This window comes from Oncorhynchus clarkii, chromosome 28 (genome assembly GCF_045791955.1).
Source record: "Oncorhynchus clarkii lewisi isolate Uvic-CL-2024 chromosome 28, UVic_Ocla_1.0, whole genome shotgun sequence".
Taxonomy (NCBI): Eukaryota; Metazoa; Chordata; class Actinopteri; order Salmoniformes; family Salmonidae; genus Oncorhynchus; species Oncorhynchus clarkii.
In genome coordinates, this window is record NC_092174.1 from 21222686 (window position 1) to 21230784 (window position 8099).

The following is an 8099-nucleotide window of genomic DNA, read 5'->3' on the forward strand; positions in this document are numbered from 1 at the left end:
GGTTCGTTCAAATGTGTGTCATGCCATATAAATTATTTATATAAAATTTTATTTTTGTAGTTTGTACAGATGTTAGTCACTAGACTGAAGTTCTATTTTTAAAGAGTAAATATATATTATATATAATTATATCTATTGTTACAGATTTGTTTTTTGTTGTTTTTGTTTGTTTGGTTGCTATTATTTTTGTGAGGGGTGGGAGAGCGGGGGGGGGGGGGGGGGGGGGAGTGGGAGGGAGTTGTCCACAATGAGTAGAGGGGGTTTCAGACAGACCCTGTTTTGTTTTTGTTTTTTGGAGAGAAGGGTACACTTGGAAAATGAAGGAGAGGTGTGGCAGACACTGTCCACCATGTTACGTTTCCTTACCTTTCCTTCTTCATTTAATGATTTGAAGTTGTACTCTTTTTGTCGATGTCTAAAACACTGTGACTTCCGAAAACTATGCTCAAGAAAACCCTTGTGTGACCATTATTTTCCCTCACCTTCTATAGGAATTTAACTAACAAAATAAATTCAAATGAAAAAAAATCCTGTCTGTTTCAATGTGTCTTTTCTCAGTCAACTTAGTCTGTTATGGTTTTTCTGTTAGCTTCTATTAGCAAAGTCAACAACTTAATGCCTCCCTAGGACATCTTACAATTCTTAGACTTCCTGCTTCATTGTTACGACTCCAACACCACTGTCTCCCACAGGCCCACCTGTGTAGATGAAAGCTCTATGCTGTAAATTCCTGTACTTCCCACAACATCTCAGTTGTCAGCTACCTTGGGCTTGTCTGAATCTGATATGTCTGGGACTTCTGAAGTTACTGTCGTGCCCCTAGAGCCTTGGGAGAGGGAAGGTGGGTGAGAGGAAGGCTCCTTCAGTATTAAGTACACCACCATCAAAATGAAGCATATAATAAGCACAATTTTATTCCAGAGAAAAGTCCAAAATTCTTACAACGTCTACGTAAAAGCACATGTATTACCAATACGTTACAGTCATCATTTCAGATAGAGGAATCAATGTGAAAGTGGTTATTCAAAGAGAGTTTATTGTCTACTTTCTATTTCCCATAATAGTTTCTATTTAAAAAAGTAGTTGAAAAAGTAGCCGTCACTATTTACAGCTGCACAGAGGTGCTGGCGACCATGAAGTGGGAGAAGATGTTGCTTTCTGACCTCTATTGGTCAGTGTAGTGTTTGCTGAACTCCGTGGAGTGCTTAGGACTGTGCGACTGCACCGCAGCATCTGGTTAACCTCAAATTGTGGTTTACAATTCTCCTCCAAACAGTGTCCAGACAGTCTGAAACCTACAGGGCTCTTCTGTCTCCAACCCAGGATTCACTCTCTCTCACCCTCACAAATGTAGTTTAATTGAGACAATGCTTACAATATGCATGGCTGGATGCATTTAGAAGGAAGCAGTAACACTCCATACTAGGGGATAAAAGCAAAACGTCCAGTTTTCGATGGCATTGGTTCAGTCAAGTTAATTTAGATATGTTTTTCCAAACAACTAGAAAGCCACGTTTTTTTTTTGGGGGGGGGGGGGGGGGGGGGCACTGGAGGTCTAAGGGACACGTTTCACAGCTCACAGAGTTTGGTCCTGACATAGTTTTAACTGCTTCTTCCTGTGGACCTCCGTGACGTAATGTATGGTTTCAACAGTAAGCATCAGGCTGATGGTGGGAGTTGATATGGCACTGCTCATTCATGCCTGCTCCCTGCCTGGCACAGCTCTGACTGCATAGGCACTGAAGCCAAGAATCAGACTGAGTGGCACTTTGGGCAGCAGCAAAATCATGGGGGAGCTCTATTCTGTGAACAGTTCTCTCTCTTTATCCCTCCCGCTTCTATGAACTTTATCAAGACAGATTAGTGTTGAAGTTTGAAAAGGGGGTGGAAGGGAAGGATAGCGTGGGGGAGAAGCATGTGTGTGTGTGTGTGTGTGTGTGGGGGGGAGAGGGGGAGTGAAGCTGTGCGTATGTGTGTCCATTAGGTGGGGAAGTGTGGAGGCAGGGGACAGCAGCTGGCACTAGCTGAAAGACCTTATCCCCCTTAAATAGCCAGCAATATGTGGGTGAGATAACAGCTGACATCTTTAACAACAGATAACTAGATCTTGAAGGCAAAAATCAGGACCAACCAGTCTCTGTAAAGAATTGGCTGAGGAGAAAAAACATATGGGGAACAAAAGAGCTAACATGATCTGCTTGTGCATCTTGGGTGGCCTGAGGATGAGCGGCCATTGTTGTTAGAATTCAATAGGGCTGATTAGTAAGAAGTGTATGTGTGTGCGTGTGTGTGTCTACATGCACTGGAATACTTGTTTGAGTGTGTGAGGGGGTTCTGTGTTTGCAAATTTGCATTAACAGTGGAAAAAAGTAGGATGAATAGAATGACCAATGAAAAAAGGAAAAAATGTACTAGTTGAAACACATCTCCCAAATCTCATTCCTTCTGGGAAGTCTTCAATTGGATTAATACCCCTAAAGCATTGTGAAACATTTTTAACCGAGTGAACAACATCGCTTTAAAGAGGTACAACTCAAATGACTAATGCTATAGTATTCACAGGCAATCACTATCTTAAATAGAGTATGCCACATATTTTATTACTAATTTAATAGTAGTGGCAAATTAGCACAATATAAAACTTGATGCAATTTGCATTGTGTTTGTGCAGGCAGGCACCTATGGAATGTTGCTCCTATAGAATGTACCTCCATTTTGTTTCTTCTAATCAGTCATCTGACTACACTCCATCACGCAGAGATCTATATTTACAAAATGTACGTCAAGCTAACAAATGTGTTTGCAATTTATACATTCTCTCTGACTGGAGGAACAATATGAATTTCCAGGCCGGCCCCTGCAGTGTAAACATGTTTTAAATAAACAGGAACCAACGTAATGCCCTTTTAATTGATTCATTCTGGCCCGCCATGTTTACAGAAGGGCCTAAATATGAGCTCGTAATGCAAACCTAGTGTTTAGAAGTGGTTTGTTTGGTTAAAACAATAACAATTTGAATGCCAGCCACATCGGGGTTGATTGCATTGTGTTTCCATGGCTGGGGCTGCGTTTTGGGATGACAGACTAGCGAATCCCTGCTGGCTACTCTTTTACAAATTACACACCACATCTCAGTGTGACTGTGAAATAACATAAGACTGGGTTCTAAATTCTAAATTGGAATGAATAATCATAAGGTGGCATAGCATTGTACAGTGATCTGGAGAGGGAGAGAAGCAGAGGATTATAATTAAACACATGCAAGTGGCAGTAAAAGCTAATGAATAGTGCAGACTGGCAGGCATTTAACGTGGCCGGCTCAACATGGCGTATAGCTGTGGGAGCTGCACCATATGTCCCTCGCTCTGCGCAAACATCTCAGTTCTGTCCATAAAAGAATATGCTTGAAACCAATGCTAACAGCACACTGATATGTTTCTGCACTAGCTATTTATGTTCCTTTTTATGTTCTCCCTAGGCTAACATACCTCACTTTCTCTGTTCTGAATCCCAAGCGAATAGAATAGGATGTGTTATTAGCCAAAACAGCATATGTTATATCTTTATCCTAACGATGATTTCTATAGTCTAAAAACTACCTTGACTAATCATTTTGAGGAATGCATCCCAAATGCCACCCTATTCCCTATATAGTGCACCACTTTTGACCAGACTCCTATGGGCACTGGTCGAAAGTAGTGCACTAAATAGGGAATCGGGTGCCATTTTGGTTTCAGGCCAGAGCTTTGGCCTGTTCTGTTCTATTCCAAACCAGAAGTCTGTCTGCTCTCAGCTCTACACTGAAGACCGACACAGGGTGGAGTATCAAATCAAAGTTTATTGGTCGCATACACAGATTTGCAGATGTTATCGCACGTGGAGTGAAATGCTTGTGTTTCTAGCTGCAATAGTGCAGTAATAATACCCAGCAATACAAAACAATAGCACACAATCCAAAAAGCGAAAAGAAAGAAATGAATAAATATCAGAACGAGCAATGTCAGCGTCTGGAGTATATATGTACTGTATAATGCATAAAATGGTGTGTATAGATAGTATGGTCAGTATATGAATAGAAAAGGTGTGTACAGCAGTAGTTACCATATATAGGATGTGCTTTGACTAGAAAGCAGTATGTAAACATTATTAAAATTAACTGTTCAATGACTATGTACATAGAGCAAAGCAGTCTCCAATGTGCAGGGCAGAGTACTGGGTGGTAGCTGGCTAGAACAGTGATTAAGGTTCAGGGCAGAGTACTGGGTGGTAGCTGGCTAGAACAGTGATTAAGGTTCAGGGCAGAGTACTGGGTGGTTGCTGGCTAGAACAGTGATTAAGGTTCAGGGCAGAGTACTGGGTGGTAGCTGGCTAGATCAGTGATTAAGGTTCAGGGCAGAGTACTGGGTGGTAGCTGGCTAGAACAGTGATTAAGGTTCAGGGCAGAGTACTGGGTGGTAGCTGGCTAGAACTGTGATTAAGGTTCAGGGCAGAGTACTGGGTGGTAGCTGGCTAGAACAGTGATTAAGGTTCAGGGCAGAGTACTGGGTTGTAGCTGGCTAGAACAGTGATTAAGGTTCAGGGCAGAGTACTGGGTGGTAGCTGGCTAGAACAGTGATTAAGGTTCAGGGCAGGGTACTGGGTGGTAGCTGGCTAGAACAGTGATTAAGGTTCAGGGCAGAGTACTGGGTTGTAGCTGGCTAGAACACTGATTAAGGTTCAGGGCAGAGTACTGGGTGGTAGCTGGCTAGAACAGTGATTAAGGTTCAGGGCAGGGTACTGGGTGGTAGCTGGCTAGAACAGTAATTAAGGTTCAGGGCAGGGTACTGGGTGGTAGCTGGCTAGAACAGTGATTAAGGTTCAGGGCAGGGTACTGGGCGGCTAGTGGTGACTATTTAACTGTCTGATGGCCTGGAGACAGAATCTGTTTATCAGGTCTCTCGGTCCCATCTTTGATGCACCTGTACAGTCTCCTACTTCTAGATGGCAGCGGGGTGAACAGACAGTGGCTCAGGTGGCTGAGGTCCTTGATGATCGTCTTGGCCTTCCTGCGATACCAGGTGCTGTAGATGTCCTGGAGGGCAGGCAGTGTGCCTGATGATGTATTGGGCTGACCGTACCACCCTCTTCAATGAGACTGAGGACCAATAGGGAAATTGAGAAAGACAGAGTGGCCCTACGGACTACTTACCACATGTAGAAAGGAGGGAAACTCTGCTCAAGCATAACAGCAGCTCCAGGAAAGGCCTCTGGAAAAAGACTGTTCAAGTGGGGACCTACACTTCTAACTCTAATACTGAGTAGAGCACTGAAGGTCATCAAAGCTACAAGTCTTACAACTGTAGTTATTAGATTAGGTCACGTTATATGACTGTTATACTTAACTCTGCACTATAGTGCATAGGAAATCATGTTGGAAGCTGTAAACATAATTTCTAAAGGCTGACACTGTTTTAGGTCTTAAGGTGCTAAGCACAATTAACTGTTTTCAGCTACAGTGTAATGGTTTGACTTGGAGGTTGATGAGTATGCCATGCTAGAGGAGGCTACAAATCCTTAACCAAATGGCTTTCATCACCTAAATCCATCAGTGGTGGGGAGTAGGTTGAGCTCTTTTAGGAGCCCAGCCTACCTAGCCCCAACCCCAGTTCACCCAGCTCCAGCCCAGATTGCATGCTGCCTGTCCCAGAGTTGACTCACTGGGTGCCCAAAAGGGCCTTACCACATGAAACATGGGGTCTAGGCCAATGGCCTGTTCACAAAGACACATAAACTCAGCCAAAAAATTAATGTTCCTTTTGCCTGTCTCTGAAAAACACCAAAAGAAAGATGCCCAGGGTCCCTGCTCATCTACGTGAATGTGCCTTAGGCATGCTGCAAGGAGGCATGAGGACTGCAGATGTGGCCATGTCCGTACTGTGAGAAGCCTAAGAAAGCGCTACAGGGAGACAGGACGGACACCTGATCATCCTCGCATCAACACCTGCACAGGATCGGTACATGCGAAAATCACATCTGCGGGACAGGTATAGGATGGCAACAACAACTACCCGAGTTACACCAGGAACACACAATCCCTCCATCTGTGCTCAGACTGTCCGCAATAGGCTGGACTGAGGGCTTGTAGGCCTGTTGTAAGGCAGGTCCTCACCAGACATCACCGGCAACAACGTCGCATATGGGCACAAACCCACCGTCGCTGGACCAAACAGGTCTGGCAAAAATTTCTCTTCACTGATGAGTCAGGGTTTTGTCAAACCAGGGGTGATGGTCGGATTTGCGTTTATCGTTGAAGCAATGAGCGTTACACTGAGGCCTGTACTCTGGAGTGGAATCGATTTGGAGGTAGAGGGTCCGTCATGGTCTGGGGCGGTATGTCACAGCATCATTGGACTGAGCTTGTTGTCATTGCAGGCAATCTCAAAGCTGTGTGTTACAGGGAAGACATCCTCCCTCATGTGGTACACTTCCTGCAGGCTCATTCTGACATGACCCACCAGCATGACAATGCCACCAGCCACACTGCTCGTTCTGTGCGTGATTTCCTGCAAGACAGGAATGTCAGTGTTCTGCCATGGCCAGCTAAGAGCCCGGATCTCCATTCCATTGAGCATGTCTGGTTCCTGTTGGATCGGAGGGTGAACGCTAGGGCCATTCCCCCCAGAAATGTCCGGGAACTTGCAGGTGCCTTGGTGGAAGAGTGGGCTAACATCTCACAGCAAGAACGGCAAATCTGGTGCAGTCCATGAGGAGATGCACTGCAGTACTTAACTGCAGTACTCTGGTGGCCACACCAGATACTGACTGTTACTTTTGATTTTGACCCCCCTTTTGTTCAGGGACACATTATTCCATTTATGTTAGTCACATGCCTGTGGAACTTGTTCAGTTATGTCTCAGTTGTTGAATCTTATGTTCATACAAATATTTACACGTGTTAAGTTTGCTGAAAGCTAACGCAGTTGTTTATATATTTGATATTAACCATATTTAAGATTCATGGAGGGAATTCCCTTTCAAATGGGACAAGACATTCGTTTCCCTTCTGAGCATGACAACAGCCCAACCTAGGAACCTTACGTAAGCCCAAAGATATAGCTGAGGGAAAGGGGAAAACTAAACAGTTGCACAGCTGAATGCATTCAACCTTAATCAAGGTCCATGTCGTCAGGGAGTAGGTGTTGTTGGAGAGTTAACAGCCTTGCTCAAGGGCATAATGGCAGCTCTTTCTTACTTGTCGGCTTGGGGATTAGAACCAGCAACCTTTTGGGTTACTGGCCCACCGCTCTTAACCACCAGGCTACCTGCCACCCCATAGAGGACTAGACACTTCACATATCACTTCATTACTGTAAATAGGATCTTGAGTAAATGTGCTGCTATAATTTGTTGTGTAGGGAAAACATTTCTCCTGAATTAAGTATTGTAGGCCTAACTCAATGTGTGGATGAAATGTGAAATCATTAGCAGTGCTTGTTGTAACTACTGGTCAAACAAATAGTATTTGGTTGCACCTGTGTGTACCAAGCTGACAAAAAGATTTTAGCAGCCAGCTGGGCAAAACTACACTAAAATGGGGTGTGGTTGAGCAAATGTGGATGGATTCAGTAAGATGTGCATACAGTGCATCATTCTTGAGAACTGACATAAATCAAACTAAAATTACATCTATGCATTCAAAGAGTTTCGGGCAAAATTCTACAAATGTGACAGGTTGGACATTGTGTAAAGAAACAGGGCATTTCAGGATAGGCCACAATTTACAAGTATATACAGATTTTCTAGCATGCAGTTCTCTTTATTTAATCCCACTGAAAGATTGTATGAGTGGCCTACTTCATAGCAGCCCCTGTATGTCTCCCCTGGTTGCAGTTAGACTGACCTCTGCTGGTTAAACTGCAGAATGCATTATGAAACTCAGCACTCATACCAAAAACAGAGCCAATATTTCGAGCCAGGCAATTACAATAACAGAACAAAATGTTCTACAGATTTATTTTACTAAAAGTGTCAAGAGAATGTGACTAAGGTAAACAATCGTGTTAATCCAAATAAAACATGATTTAATTGCATCATAGGTAAAGACAATACATATATAGGAA